The 17051-nt window shown below is 36.5% G+C and overlaps 1 protein-coding gene and 1 pseudogene across 1 annotated transcript in view; both read left to right on the forward strand.

Annotated features, from left to right (window-relative positions):
- The window catches only part of ZCWPW2 (zinc finger CW-type and PWWP domain containing 2), a 139315-nt gene that overhangs the window by 13225 nt on the left and 109039 nt on the right, over positions 1-17051 (forward strand). The gene's annotated exons all lie outside the window — the stretch shown is intronic.
- LOC113610264 (SIN3-HDAC complex-associated factor pseudogene) lies at positions 13010-15068 on the forward strand (annotated as a pseudogene).

A 17051-nucleotide genomic window follows, 5' to 3' on the forward strand; every position in this document is an offset into this window, starting at 1 on the left:
GATCTGTCCATTGGTGAAAGTGGGGTGTTAAAGTTCCCTACTATTATTGTGTTATTGTCGATTTCCCTTTTTATGGCTATTAGCATTTGCCTTATGTATTGAGGTGCTCCTATGTTGGGTGCATAAATATTTACAATTGTTATATCTTCTTCTTGGATTGATCCGTTGATCATTATTTAGTGTCCTTCTTTGTCTCTTGTAATAGTCTTTATTTTAAAGTCTGTTTTTTCTGATATGAGATTTGCTACTCCAGCTTTCTTTTGATTTCCATTTGCATAGAATATCTTTTTCCATCCCCTCACTTTCAGTCTATATTTGTCCCTAGGTCTGAAGTGGGTCTCTTGTAGACAGCATATATATTGGTCTTGTTTTTATATCCATTTAGCCAGTATTTGTTGGAGCATTTAATCCATTTATGTTTAAGATAATTATCAATATGTCTGTTCCTATTACCATTTTCTTAATTGTTTTGTGTTTGTTTTTGTAGGTCTTTTCCTTCTCTTGTGTTTCCTGCCTAGAGAAGTTCCTTTAGCATTTGTTGTAAAGCTGGTTTGGTGGTGCTGAATTCTCTCAGCTTTTGCTTGTCTGTAAAGGTTTTAATTTCTCCATCGAATCTGAATGAGATCCTTGCTGGGTAGAGTAATCTTGGTTGTAGGTTTTTCCCTTTCATCTCTTTAAATATATCCTTCCACTCCTTTCTGGCTTGCAGAGTTTCTGCTGAGAGATCAGCTGTCAACCTTATGGGGATTCCCTTATATGTTATTTGTTGTTTTTTCCTTGCTGCTTTTAATATTTTTTGTTTATATTTAATTTTTGATAGTTTGATTAATATGTGTCTTGGTGTGTTTCTCCTTGGATTTATCCTGTATGGCGCTCTCTGGACTTCCTGGACTTCCTTTTCCATGTTAGGGAAGTTTTCAACTATAATCTCCTCAAATATTTTCTCAGACCCTTTCTTTTTCTCTTCTTCTTCTGGGACTCTTAATTTGAATGTTGGTGTGTTTAATGTCCCAGAAGTCTCTGAGACTGTCTTCAATTCTTTTCATTTTTTTTCTTTATTCTGCTCTGTGGCAGTTATTTCCACTATTTTATTTTCCAGGTCACTTACCCGTTCTTCTGCCTCAGTTATTCTGCTATTGTTTTCTTTTAGAGAATTTTTAATTTCATTTATTGTGTTCATCATTGTTTGTTTGCTCTTTAGTTCTTTGAGGTCTTTTTTAAACGTTTCTTGTATTTTCTCTATTTGCAAGATTTTATATCATCTTTACTATCATTACTCTGAATTCTTTTTCCAGTAGACTGCCTATTTCCTCTTCATTTGTTTGGTCTGGTGGGTTTTTACCTTGCTCCTTCATCTGCTGCATATTTCTCTGTCTTTCCATTTTGCTTAACTTACTGTGTTTGGGGTCTACTTTTTGCAGCCTGCAGGTTCGTCGTTCCCTTTGTTTTTGGTGTCTGCCCACAGTGGGTACGGTTGGTTCAGTGGGTTGTGTAGGCTTCCTGGCGGAGGGGACTGGTGCCTGTGTTCTAGTAGGTGGGGCTGGATCCTGTCTTTCTGGTGGACAGGGCTGCGTCCAGTGGTGTGTTCCGGGATGTCTGTGAATTTAGTATGATTTTAGGTAGCCTCTCTGCTAATGGGTAGAGTTGTGTTCCTGTGTTGCTAGTTGTTTGGCATGGGGTGTACAGCACTGGAGCTTGCTGGTCCTTGTGTGGAACTGGGTCTTAGCGTTGAGATGGAGATCTCTGGCAGAGCTCTCGTTGATTCATATTACATGGGGCTGGGAGGTCTCTGGTGGTCCAATATTCTGAACTAGGCTCTCCCACCTCAGAGGCTCAGGCGCGACAGCAGGCCAGAGAACCAGGACCCTGTCAGTCACACAGCTCAGAAGAAAAGGGAGAAAAAAATTTTTTAAATTAAAAAATATTAAAAAAAATATAGAGCAACCCAACTGATAAACAAATTCACCAGTGACAACAAGCAGTAAAAACTATACTAAGATAAACATAAAAATCAGAAACAAATCAGTCGCAGACAGCAAACCCCACGTCTACCATTGCTCCCCAAATCCACCACCTCAATTTTGGGTTGATTCGTTGTCTATTCTGGTATTCCACAGATGCAGGGTAATTCACGTTTATTGTGGGGATTTAATCTGCTGCTCCTGAGGCTGCACAGAGAAATTTCCCTTTCTCTTCTTTGTTCTCACAGCTCCTGGGGCACAGCTTTGGTTTTGGCTGTGCCTCTGCATATAGGTTGCCCTCAGGCTTCTTTTCCTGCCTGGACAGGACGGGGTTAAAGCAGTGGCTGATTAGGGGCTCTGGGTCACTCCTGCCAGGGCAAAGGGAGGGATACGGTAGTTACAATTGGAATGCCGGGCGAGTCTGTGGTGGCAGAGGCTGGCGTTGACGTTGCAACAGCCTGAGGCACCCCGTGCGTTCTCCCAGGGAAGTTGTCCCTGGATCACAGGATCCTGACTGTGGCGTGTTGTACAGGCTCCCAGGGTGGGGCCTGTGGATAGTGACCTGTGCTTGCACACAGGATTCTCTGTGGCTGCAGCAGCAGCATTAGTGTTTCATGCCTGTCTCTGGGGTCTGAGCTGATAGCTACAGCTCACTCCCATCTCTGGAGCTTGTTTAGGCAGTGCTCTGCCTTCTGTGGGCAGACAGGGAAGGAATCCCCTCTCCTCTTGCACCCTGAAACAGTGGTCTCTTGCCTTAGGCAGGTCCAAAGTTTTTCCTGGACTCTCTCATAGCCAGCTGTGGCACACTAGCCCCCTTCAGGCTGTGTTCATGCAGCCCACCCCAGTCCTCTCCCTGGGATCTCACCTCCTCCGCCATCTTGAAGGTCCCCCACATGTGTCTTTTTGAATTATGGTTTTCTCTGGGTATATGCCCAGTAGTAGGATTGCTGGGTCATATGGTAATTCTATTTCTAGTGTTTTAAGGAACCTCCATACTGTTCTCCATAGCAGCTGTATCAATTTACATTCCCACCAACAGTGCAAGAGGGTTCCCTTTTCTCTACACCCTCTCCAGCATTTGTTGTTTTGTAGATTTTCTGATGATGCCCATTCTAACCGGTGTGAGGTGATACCTCACTGTAGTTTTGATTTGCATTTCTCTAATAATTATTGATATTGAGCAGCTTTTCATGTGCCTCTTGGTCATCTGTATGTCTTCTTTGGAGAAATGTCTATTTAGGTCTTCTGCCCATTTTTAGATTGGGTTTTTTGTTTTTTTAATATTGAGCTGCATGAGATGTTTATATATTTTGGAGATTAATCCTTAAGCCTGTATTCTCTAAGAATGCTTCTGGCCTCAACTAATTGGGAAGACAAATAGTGGTTTAAAAGGTAAAGGTTTATTTCCTCACATATCCAGAAGAGCAGGTATATAGAATGAGGGTAAGATTCCTAAAGTTAAAAACTGCAGCAACAACAACAAAAATAGCAGTTCCAGAATGTTTCTATGAGTTCTTTCCTGAATATCAACAATTGGAAATGGGTTTTCTGTTTGTCTGAAATCTTGTTTTGTACAATAAATGCTTTTTATATTAAAATTGATTGTTGAAATAAAAGTTTAGAAGGAAAATATCTCTCTGTTGTTTCCAAAACCGTTTTTTTGTTTTACGCTGAATGTTACTGACACAAATAATACTTGAACATCATTAAGGAACCCAGGACATCAAAAGAAATGATAGTATACTTTAAATGGGTGAATTCTGTAGTATGTGAATTATATCTCAAAGCTGTTAAAGCAAAAGAAACGAAGAGAAAAATGGAAACTCCCCCCCCCACCCCCAAACATAGCAAAACTTTAAGAATAGAAAAATTTGACCATTTGCTGTAAAGAAGATTCTTAGGAAGTAGCTTTCTGGTATTGGGGTAGAGGATAAGGTGAATTGTATTGGATCCTAATCTTCCACCAAAATTATTAGGTAAGTCAAGTTCATTTCTTTATACCAGGCTCCATCTCTCAACCACCTGCTTAATATACATGTCATAACTTGCTCTGATCCCCCAGTGCTTTCAAGCTTTCTCTTCTGTTTACATATCTCTCAGCCCCATTCACAGGAAAGCAAAAACTACTCAAAGAGTTACCTAAAATTTCTTCTTCACTTCCTTACTTAATAGTTACAGTTCGGCATGCTCCAATCAGGACTTCATTCCCAGCACTAACCTAACATTGCTCTCAGATCATCAATGACTTCCATGTTTAAATCCAGTGGCAACTTCTCTGTCCTCATGACTGAAATTCTAAACAACATCTAATGCGATCAACCATTCTGTCTTTCTGGAAACATAAATGTCACTAACTTTGATCTAGTTACTTAAGCTGAAAACTTAGTAGTCAATCTTGATCCCTGTCTTTCCCTTATTCACTATAGGCAATATAGCAATGAGTCTTACCTGTTCTATCTCTAAAACATGCATGGAATAAGTCCATTTGTCTTCAGAGCCGTATTTCTACCCAGGGCCAAAACATCATCTCCCTACTCAAATATATTCTTTATACTGTCATATATTTTAAAAATATATACTTTGTTGAACTATACCATATATACAAAAATTATAGATGAAAAGCTCAAAAATTATTACAAAGTAAATACACTCGTATAACCACATTCAGGTTAAGGATGAATCTCTTCCCCTCACATATTACCTGTCATAGTTGTCTGGACCCTAGAAGAGCATTGCCAGCCCCACAGAAGCTACCTCATGGCCCCTTGACCCAAAGCTAACTGCCATTCTAACTTTTAACACCACGAATTAGCTCCACTTGTTTTAAATATATGTATGTATAGGTGTATATACACATACATGGTATCATGTAGTGTGTATTCTTATATCTGGCTGCTTTTATTCAGTATGTTTCTGAGATTCACTCAAGTTTTGTGTCTCAAGAGTTTGTTCATTCTTCTTGCTATGTAGTATTCCACTGTATGAGTATACCACATTTCATTTTTGTTCTACAGATTATAAATATTTGAATTGTTTACAGGTTTTGGGTATGAATGTTCTTGTACATATCTTGAGATAGATATAGATATTAGATATAGATATTTGGTATGTATGTACTTAGAAATATGTTCAAATTTAGTAGATAATGAAAAGCAAATTTGCAAATGATCATACTAATTGGCAACTCAACCAACTGTGTATGAGAGTTCCAGTCTGTTTATATCTTTGCCAGCACTTGGCATTGTCAGTCTTTCTAACACTGGCATTGCTGGTGTGTTGTGGTATCTCATTGTAGGTTTAATTTGCATTTCCTTTACAATTCTTAAGTTTGAGGACCTTTTCATATTTGTTGGTCATTTAGATTGCCTCTTTTGTGAAGTACCTGTTCAAGTCTGTTGGCTGTTTTTCTATTTGGTTCTCTGATTTTTTCCTAATTGATAGTAGATCTGGACAGGAAATCTTCCCTGCACTTACTACCTGTTACACTGGCTTCATTTTTGCCCTTCAAGTAGGCCAGAAATTTCCTCTTTTCAAGGCTCTTTATGGGCTGTGTCTTCAATTTTCAAGTCTCGGCCCAAATGTCATACATCCATATAAACCTTCCTTGACCAAACCTCCTGCAACACACACACCTTCCTATCGTATCACCCTATATTTCCCTTTAGTATTTATCAATATCTGACATTATTTATTGGTTTGCTTATATATACTGTCTGTTTCCCCTCTTACTGGAATTTTAACTCATGCCTGCTGTGTCTGTTTTTATTCACTGGTGTTTCCCTAGTACCTAGAACTTTTGTGCAACATGTGAGAGGTACACAGTAATTATCTGTTTAAAAAAATGAATGAAGGGCTTCCCTGGTGGCGCAGTAGTTGAGAGTCCGCCTGCCGATGCAGGGGATGCGGGTTCGTGACCCGGTCCAGGAGGATCCCACTTGCCGCGGAGCGGCTGGGCCCATGAGCCATGGCCGCTGAGCCTGCGCATCCAGAGCCTGTGCTCCACAACGGGAGAGGCCACCACAGTGAGAGGCCCGCATACCGCCAAAAAAAAAAATAAAAAAAAAAAGAATGAGCAAAGGAACAAATTAATATCTAGTTTGAGGTATTGTCCATATTGTTATATTTAAAGAAAACCAGATTTTTATTCCAAAGGAATATATGTTTTTGTAGGTTAAGGTCAATTTTCTTGAACTAGGAATATTGCTTGACCCTTTTTATATACATTATAATTACATTCCTAGAGACTAAGATTATTGAACCCTTAATTATCTTCATTTTCCAAGGTAACTGTAAAATTAGCCATTATTGGCATATTACCTGATGCAGCTTTACAATTCTAAAATTTACAAGTGTATAAAACATTTTTACAATTTAACTTTTGCAACAAGAAGTTACAATTTATCAGAAACTAAGACTTTGGGTACACAAGTGTTTACAGAGCCAATGGAGATTGAAACCATTTTTATTGAAAATTTATAGTTTGGTGGTTTATTTGGAAACCTGTTTTCATATTTTAAAAGTTCTCTAGAATTTTCAATAACTGATTTTAATTGAAAGTCTGATATATAAGCTGTAATTATGAACAAAATGTATAGAAAAATAATACTAAATCTGATAAATTAATTTTCTGCAGCAAATTTTTCTGCAGGTTGTCACCATTTTGATATATGTAGGTCTAATACTAAATACGTTTTTTCACAATGTTTATTTCGAAGATAGATAATGTTATGTTGCTAAAATATCTTTAGAAATAACTTTTAAATGTTAATTTTGTAATTTTACATTTATATTATTCCTGAATAGACCATGGAATGGACACTTGTTTACAGTATGAGAGCTGAAGCAAGAAGGCAGAGTGTTACCTTGCAAACATGCAGCAAATATTGATATTGGAGGTTACAAATAATTTATAGTGAGTAGGCAAAATTGCAAATATGGAATCTGCAAGTAATGAGGATTGATTGTATAATTATATGAAATAATACAATATTTAAATTTCCATTTAAAAACTTTGGAAGATAGAGGAGAAAACAATTCATAATTTTATCACCATAAGATTTTTATTTTCTATATTTTCTTCTACTTTTTGTCTCTGATATATATATATTTTCAAATATTGCATAGATACCTACTCTTTTTGTCTTCCACCCCAATTTACCTCTGGAAAATCTTCCTCCTCCACTGTATTTTGGGTGGGGTGGTCTCTACATCTTTCTCCAGAGATGGATATGTGACCTATGCCTAAAAATTAGCACATGATATTCACCAGCTATAGTCACTGACACTGGGATAGACATATGCCCACTTAGAACCAGTGTGATGCCCTGAGTTTTTTGTGGACTCCTGGAGAAGAGACACTCCTGTAGAAGAGACACTCCTTTCACACTGGACTTGAACTTGCTGCCATCTTCTTTCACATGGAACCTAAGACTGAACCTAATGCAGAAGGAGGCAAAGTAGAGAGACTAAGGGAAACCAAGTCCTGATGAAATCAATCCTGAATTAATCAGTTTATTTTTATAAGAATTGTCTATATTTAAGATGTATAACAAGATGTTTTGATGTACATATACATTATGAGATGGTTACTACAGTCAAGCTTATCAACATATCCATCACCTCTCATAGTTGCCTTTTGTGTGTGTGTGTGTGTGTGTGTGTGTGTGTCTGTGGTGAGAACACTTAAGATTTACTATATTAAAAGACAAATACTGTATGTTACCACTTATGTGGAATGTAAAGAGTAAAACAAATGAATTAATATAACAAAACAGAAAGAAACTCACAGATACAGAGAACAAATTAGTGGTTACCAGTGGGGAGAAGAATGGGGGAGGGGCAAGATGGGGTAGGTGATTAAGAGGAGCAAACTACTATGTATAAAATAAGTAAGCTATAAGGATATAATGGGACTTCCCTGGCGGTCCAGTGGTTAAGACTCCTCACTCTCAATGCAGGGGGCACGGGTTTGATCCCTGGTCGGGGAACTAAGAGCCCACATGCTGCACAGTGTGGCAAAAAAAAAAAAAAAAAAAAATTAAGGATATATTGTAGAGCACTGGGAATATAGCCAATATTTTATAATAACTTTAAAAGGAGTATAAGCTATAAAAATACTGAGTCACTATGTTATACATCTGAAACTAATGTAATATTGTAAATCAACTATAATAAAATAAAAATTAAATATAGAAGGATTAAATAGACAAAAATAAAAAGAATTGAATGTAAATTTAAAAAAAGAATATTTACCTTCTGTCTAATATTTGGAGATTGCAAACAATGTTTCTATCGTTGTTTAAAAAACTTTACTCTCAGCAGATTTCAAGTATACAATACAGTATTACTAACTATAGTCAGAGTGTACATTAGGTCTCTAGAACTTAGTCATCCCACATAACTGAAACTTTGTGCCCTTTGACGAAAATATCCCCATTTTCCTCTCCCTACCCCACCTGTGATAACCACCATTCTCTCTGCTTCTATGATTCTGACTTTTTTCAAATTAAGCAAGATCATACAGTATTTTTCTTTCTGCACCTGACTTATTTCATTCAGCACAATGCCTTTCTAGGTTCATCCATGTTGTCACTAATGACAGGATTTCCTTGTTTAAGGCTGAATAATAATTCTTCTTTTTTAAAATAAAGTCATTTCTTTATCTTATTTTGGCAGCATTGGGTCTTCATTGCTGTGCGTGGGCTTTCTCTAGGGGCAAGTGGGAGCTACTCTTTGTTGCGGTGCGCAGGCTTCTCATTGTGGTAGCTTCTCTTGTTGCAGAGTACGGGCTCTAGGCGCACGGGCTTCAGTAGTTGTGGCATGCGGGCTCAGTAGTTGTGTTTCACGGGCTCTAGAGTGCAGGGTCAGTAGTTGCGGTGTACGGGCTTAGTTGCTCTGTGGCATGTGGGATCTCCCGGACCAGGGCTCGAACCCATGTCCCCTGCATTGGCAGGCAGATTCCTAACCACTGGGCCACCAAGGAAGTCCAGTAATTCTTTTATATATATGTCACTATTTCTTTATATATAAATATATATATCAGTATATATATACACAATATATACAAATATATATCAGTGTATATATATATACACATATATATTAGTAAATATATATATTAGTATTTCTTTATCCATTCATCCATCAGTGTTTGTTTCTGTTTCTTGGCTATTGTGATAATGCTGCAGTGGACGTGGGAGTGCAGATACCTCTTTGAGATAAGGCTTTTATTTCCTTTGGATATATATCCAGAAGTGGGATTGTTGGATTATATGGTACTTCTATTTTTAATTTTTGGAGGAACCTTCATATTGTTTTCCATAATGGCTGGACCAATATACATTCCCACCAACAGTGTACAAGGATATCCTTTTCCTCTACATCCTTGTCAACACTTGTCATCCTTTAACTTTTTGATAATAACCATCCTAACAGGTGTGAAATGATATCTCATTGTGGTTTTGATTTGCATTTCCCTGATGGTTGGTGACACTGAGCATTTTTTCATATACTTGCTGGCCATTTGTATGTCTTCTTTGGAAAAATGTCTGTTCTGGTCCTTTGCCCATTTCTTGATCAGGTTATTTGTTTGCCCATTTCTTGATCAGGTTATTTGTTTCTTTGCTATTGAGCTGCAGAAACTCCTTATATATCTTGGATATTAATCCCTTATCGGATGTATGGTTTGTATATATTTTCTCCCATTCCACAGGTTGCCTTTTCACTTTATTGTTTCCTTTGCTGTGCAAAGTTTTTTAGTTTGATACAGTCCTACTTGTCTATTTTTGCTTTTATTGCCTGTGCTTTTGGTATCATATCTGTGAAATCATTGCCAAGACCAATGTCATAAGCTTTTCCCCTATTGTCTTCTAGAAGTTCTAGTTTCAGGTGTTATGTTTAAGGCTTTAATCCATTTTGAGTTAATTTTTGTGTATGGCGTAAGATAATGGCCCAATGCCATTCTTTTACATGTGCATATTCAGTTTCCCAACCCCACTTATTGGAGGGACTGTCCTTTCCTCATTATCTATTCTTGATGCCCTTGTTGAAGATTAGTTGACCATCTATGTGTGGATTTATCTCTGTTCTGTTCAGTTGATCTGTATATCTTTCTTTGTTCAAGCAGCATAATGTTTTGATTACTGTAGCTTTGTAATGTATTTTTGAAATCAGGAAGTGTGAGGCCTTTAACTTGTTCTTCTTAAGATTGCTTTGGCTATTTGGGGTCTTTTGTAGTTCTCTATGAATTTTAGAATTTTTTTTTCTATTTTTGTAAAAATGTTACAGGGGTTTAATAGTGATTGCATTGAATCTGTAGCTCACTTTGCATAATATGGACAGTTTAACAGTGTTCTTCCAGTCCATGAACACTGAATATCTTTCCATTTATTTGTGTCATCTTCCATTTCTTTCATCAGTGTTTTATAGTTTTCATTTTACAGGTCTTTTACTTACTTGGTTAAATTTATTTCTAAGTATTTTATTATGTTTGATGCAATTGTAAATGAAATCGTTTCCTTGGTTTCCTTTTTGGATAGTTTGTTGTTGGTGTAAAGAAATGCTACTGATTTTTCTGTGTTGATTTAGTCCTGAATTTAGCTCTGCCTCATGTCAGCCATACTTCTCACTTTTGGTATATGAGCCAATAGTTTTTTTTCTTTCCTTTTTAATTTTTAATTTTTTGGCTTAAGCTGTCAGTTGCAACGAAATGAATCCTAGCTGATACAATGTAGTTTCAGTCATAGCATCATATGCATTTATAATCTTGCTTTCGCCCTCATAATATTTTATCTGGATATATAAATATAAGATTGATACTTTTTAATTAACATCTGTTAATAATTTGCAGTTTTTAAAAATATAAATATCAACTTTATACTCTCATTATTATAAATCTCTAGATCCTTTGGAGTCTTATTGCAATATAAATTGTTTTATAACTTTTCTATTTTGTTTTTGAGAGTTCATTTGCCTATCAGAATGTTCAATGTTTGAAAATGCAAGAAAACTGTCTCAAAAATTTTTTTCTTCAATAATGTATCTAGTCAAACTACAAGTAAATGCTTTTGTTGACATTTTTTGTGCTTTCTTTTCTGGAATTCAGCCACTTTTACTTTAGTCATGTCAAGTTAAAAGCTGCAAGCCTTTTTTGTGTGTCACATTTTCTTTTGACTTACCAGAAATAACTTATATTAAAAATATTAGTTCTCAATTGTTGCAGTTCATTATACAGTAGTAGATTATTGTTGCTGTAGACTTTGAAATAACACCTGTCTTGTTTTGTTTTAAGAAAAAGTTATAGTTTTGAACATAGAGACTATTCAATTCTTATAGAACAATATTTAGAATAGTTATAAACTTATATAACACTAATTATGGCCATTAGTAATTATAAGAATGCCAGTTAAATCATATCTAAAATTGTAAAGAGGTATTAAAAATTGCATATTGTATTATTATTTTATATATTAATCTTCCTATTTCTGTTAACTTGCCATATTATGAACATATTAACAGGATACATATTCTAATAATACATTACCTATGATGTTAAGTATTTAAAGTTAAGACTCACAAACATTAAATAGTCACAATACTAGTAAACTTTAGTCTAATTAATTTTTTTATTAATCAAACTATTTTAAAATTTGTATCTTTAATGCCGGGTTCAGATAATTGTATAATATACATGATAAATATATTTCAAGTATATTCTGCATGTAATAGCAGAAGACTCCCTGATAGCTTGGCATTGTGATGGCATTATACAGAATATTGGAAACTACAGCACAGGAAGTATAATAAAAGGAAGATGAACAGTTCTGTTTTCACCACAAGAGGCTTAAATTTGTATATGTTAGCATTGACCTAGCCTGTGAGCTAAGCTCAAATCTTTGTGTTTGTGTGCTTATGATTGATCCTAGATGAAAACAGTAATTGAATGCATGGAAATATTTCCTATCTGGGGTCATTTGCTAAGGTGGGGAGGCAGAAGAGTGTGTTTTCAAGACAGAAATTGTCTGGGTGAGTGGGAAAGTAAACTTAAAGGGAACTGTGGTAGGATTATGGAGAAGTGTTGAGTATCCTTTTGAGGTTTGTCATCATAGAATTTAAAATCAAATCAGTCTGCCTTGATACCAAAACCAGACATAAAAAGAAAAAATAATAGACCATTATCTTTTATAAATATAGACACAAAAACCCTCCACAAAATACTAGCAAACTGAATCCAGCAGCATATAAAAAACATTATACATAATGACTAAAGAAATTTGTCCTAGGAATTTAAAGTTAGTTTAACATCTGAAAATTAATTAATGTAGTATATCAATACAATAAAGAAAACCACATGGTTATTTCAATAGATGCAGAAAAAGCATTTGACAAAATCCAACACATTTTCCTGATTTAAAAAGAAATTCAACAAACTAGGAATAGAAGGGAACTTCCTCAGTCTGAAAGGACACCTACACGAAACTCACAGATAATACCATACTTAATGATGAAAGAATGAGAGTGTTTCCCTTAAAATAAGAAACAAAACAAGAATGTCCACTCTTCCCAGTTGTATTCAACATTGTACTGAAGGTTCTAACAAGGGCAGTTAGGTAAGAAAGTGAAATTGAAAGTATTTAGATTGGAAATGGAAAAGTAAAAATATCTCTTGTTTGCAGATGACATGATTTTGTAAATAGAAAATCCTAAGGAATCCAGTAAAAAACTATTAGATGAAGATGAAGCCATACGTTTAATCTTTATTTCCTTATCCTATACATCCCACCAAGTGTCCAGAATGCATTTAGATACTAAACATTCTTCAGCGCCTTGTAATGCCAGAATCCACAACCATGGATTCTGCCCCTTCCTCGCTTTTGAAGCTCTGCTGTGTGCTACTTCTTTGTTAGAAGCAAAACCAAAAACTCTCATGGAGAACCAGCTGCAGAAGACAGTCTCCCTAGATAAGGCAGTTGAGGAGGGAGGGCCTGGATGTGCGGTCGGGAATGTCATGGTGTACACGCCACACCTCAGGAATGTTAACTGAGGATGGAATGGCGGCTTTTGGAAGACTATTTCTAGAAGAAAAGATGTTGACTTTTACAAGCCAAAGATGTACTGAAGTATAGAAGGCTGCCATATTTGCAGAGCTAGGTTCTTCGGTTCTCACTTTAATGACGGTAAATGCTGAAAGGACTTCTAGAGCTACTTGCAGTTCCAGGAGACTCCTTCAGAGCACTTCTGCAATGGGTGAGTGCTACTTGTGAAAAGACAGGAAAAGCTGCCAGCAGGATAGAAAACAAACAAACTAGAGTCACGTGGTAGGTGAAAGGGCATTCCCCAGTCTAGACTCTATCTTGAAGCCAAAGAAAGTGGAAACTGTATTGGAAAGGGATAAAGAAGCCACCAGCTCGGTAAACTGCAGGAAGAACCTCAGTCTCTCGACTCCGATGCCCACAGCCCCACATCAAGCACTTCTCCAGCCCTTCCTTTTCGTGCGGTTACCACTCAAGATGACAGCTCTGATATGGATATGGCTTCTGGTTTTGACAAGACAGCTGTCTTTCCCATTCAATCTCACGTGTGGGAAAAGGCAGAAAATATGTTGTGGATTTATCTCTAAAGGCATTTGGGGGAAGTCCTCCTTAACGCCCATCTGTTTAAGCCTTACTGCAACAATAAGAAAGCAGCATCTGAGAAGCTGGAGGAGCAGGGCCAGAGCCTCCACCCATTTCCACTGAGGGGTGATGACTGAGGCTTATAGAGAAGGGGAACAAAAATCTATTTAAATTTTGGAAAGACAAAAGGGGCTGTATTCGTTTTCTAGTACTGCCATAACAAAGTACTACAGACTAAGTGCCTTAAACAACAGAAACTTATTTTCTCACAGTTCTGGAAGCTAGAAGTCTGAAATCAAGGTGTTGGCAGGGTTGGTTCCTTCTTGAGATCCTGGAGGTCAGGTTCTGTTCCTTGGTTTCTAAGTGTTTGTCTTCTCCCTCTGTCTTCACATTGTCTTCCCTCTGTGCTTGTCTGTGTCCAAATTTCCTCTTGTGATAAGGACAGCATTCCGACTGGATGAAGACCCACCCTAATGCCTTCATTTTAATTTAATTACCTCGTTAAAGACCCTGTCTCTAAATACAGTTTTATTCTGAGGTACTGGAGTTTAGGACTTCAACATGTAAATTGGGGGTCGGGGGAGACAATTTAGCCCCTAACAGTTCCAATCCTGTTTTTGATTTGGATATTTGCTATTCTGCCAAAAGACAATTTCTAGGATGGTACTGAATTGGTTCTTCTTTTCTCCATTTCCACAAGCTCTAAAGCCAGTATCGAGTTTACTAAAAGAGAAAAAAGTATACATAATATTTAAGATAATGAGTATTTCATAGGAAGCTGAATGCTGCTATAAAGTGCTCTTAAAAGTCTTTAAATCCGCTTCTAATGAATGAAATTAGGGAAATTTCAGGGGACAGAGATAGGGTTAATTATGTCGTTTTATCTTTCTATATTGAGAAGCAGTGGTTGAGGCATCTTTCAAAGATGATTGTTTTCCCTCATAATAATAAACTTGTAATAATTTCTTAGGCTTGTCACTAGAAGTATTTGTTAACAATTTTGAATTCAGGTTTTGCCAAGGTTCTGATCACTCAGACTTTTACCACTGAAATATTAATCAAGCCACACTAAGCTTTCTAGTGTAAATACCTTGAATGAGAATGTAATAAATATACAGAGAGGAGACTTGCGTCCTGTGTCACCTCCCTCTGTGTTACTATTTGATAGGGTGTTTAATTTATATGAGACTTCTAAAGCAGGAAGAAGAAAGAGGAGAAGAGAAGAAAGCTCTAAAGAGGAGAAGAAAGCTCCTCTTTTGGGAAAACCCACATCTTTTAAGATAAGGGATCCTGTATGAATAGTACCAAAGCATTATCACCTAGTAGCTAAGGAATTCTATTGAAATGTTTCACTATATGAAAAAATAAAATGTGTCTTCAACATGGCACAAAATACAGGTTACTGCCTCTTGGGGTACATTTCTTAGAGGGCTTACTAAATATGTAATTAGTTGACTTTTGTTAGTATTGTATGACTGATGACTTCACTGAGAACCTGCACAATTCAGGCATAGCTCTGGATTCAGTTGACTTTGTGAAGTATTTACCCATGCAGAGTGGGCATTTGGCTTGTTTTAACCTATTAGGATTTTATTTTCATTTTATATTAAAGAAATTCTATTAGAAGAAAAGAGATATGTATTAATCCTGAGTGGGCTGGTTTGGGGATGGCTTCTTTTAGTGAGGCTTTCTAAACATTGAGATTAGAAATTAGGTAATTAGTGAATCCTGAAAGTCTAGCTCTTCAATTCTAAAATCTTCATTTAAAGCCTCTCATTTCAGCTTTTCTAAAAGTACAAGGAAAAAAGGTCTCCAGACTTCTTCTGATGAGGGAAGAACATTTTGCCTACCTTATAAAAATGTGACTCAGTGCTTAAATTTAAAACTAGATTTAAAAATTAGTACAAATAACAAGCAGTGAGCCATTTTTATGGGTATACTATAATTTTATAATTATTAATCTAAAATTAAAATTCTATACTTCGTCCTTTTGAAAAAACCTACATACTACAGTACACACAAACTACATGGTGAAGTTGGGTGGGTGCTCCCGTAACCTTGAGATATAGTATAGGAATCTTAGCCATTATCTACTCTCTCTTGAGTAATATTTGAGTTTTATTTTGTATATTTTGGCTGGTCTTGGTATTGGTAGAATATACTCTAATGTGGATCATCTCTGTTTCTGTATTTGTTTGTTACTAGACCCAACCACGGTCTTCTTTTCCCCTTTCTACCTCTCTTGACTTGTGGAATGTACTATATATGGTCATACAATTTGTAATCATATATTAGAAATCACAAATCTGTTTTGTGCTTTTTATGTTGTTAGATACTGATACTCAGACTTTTACTAGGATATTAAATGCATTTAGTCTTATTATAAAATTTTAAAAACAATATAAACAGAAAAGCACCCTTGAGGCTTCCCAGTTTTCATGAAGCTCTTCTACCAGGTACATTCACTTCATACTGTATGTATTCTGAATATTAATCCCTATGTCTATGTATTGAAAATATTTCATCCTTGTCTTTTTCTTGCCTTTCAACTTATTTTATGGTTTTAACTTTTTTTTAGTTTTAGTTACACAGAACATTTAATTTCAACATGTTCAAGATTATCAATCTTTTATGACTTTTTTGTATTTTATATACAAATGCATTTTTACTTCAATGCTATATATGTTGTTTGATACTTTTTTACCTTAGTGTTTAGTCAGTCTGGAATTTATTTTTATAAATGGTGCTGGGTGGAGATTGAACTTTATTTTTTGTTGTAAAAATCATGAGTGACTGTTAAATTTCTCACATGCTTTTGGGATCATCTTAAATATTAAGATGATCATAATGGTTTTCCTTCTCTAATCTGTAATGTGACATGTCATTGCAAACAATGCAAGTGGCCAAGCAGCCCACATATCAGACTTGCTGGAGCAATGTTTACTAGAGAACGCTCACATGGATAGAGTCAGTAACTTAATGGTGAACCTCCATTGCCTCATTCCACTCTGAAGCAGAGCATAGCACAATCTATTCAGGCCATCGGGCAAATGCCATTAGAGGGCCCTTGACCATTCAACTATGGAGCTTTTAATGAATAATTAGAGAAGCACCATGATTTCCCCTGGCATGATCAGGGACCAGACTATAGTAGTAATAAGATGTGGCAGAACTTTGATTCTAGCACTGTCCTGACAGCATGGCATTCAAGGTTGAAGGGAAATCTAAGACTGTTGGTTACAGTTGTAAGATGCTGCAAGTTAGCCGTAGGATTGCCATGCCTAACTCACAGTGGGCCACACCAGTGTATACGACTGGGTTAGCACCATCCCCTTCCCTGGCATGAAGGGGGTTAGGGGTGGCACTGGGGTCCACATACTGTGGTTTACCAGTATTGATTGCCTTAGGCTCTGGGCCATTGCCAGTTTCATGGAGCTTTGAAAGATGCCACATTTTGGGGACGCCAGCTTGGAGGGGA

The sequence above is a fragment of the Aethalodelphis obliquidens genome, unplaced genomic scaffold (assembly GCF_003676395.1).
Source record: "Aethalodelphis obliquidens isolate GAN/ISIS:26980383/991018 unplaced genomic scaffold, ASM367639v1 scaffold62, whole genome shotgun sequence".
NCBI lineage: Eukaryota > Metazoa > Chordata > Mammalia > Artiodactyla > Delphinidae > Aethalodelphis > Aethalodelphis obliquidens.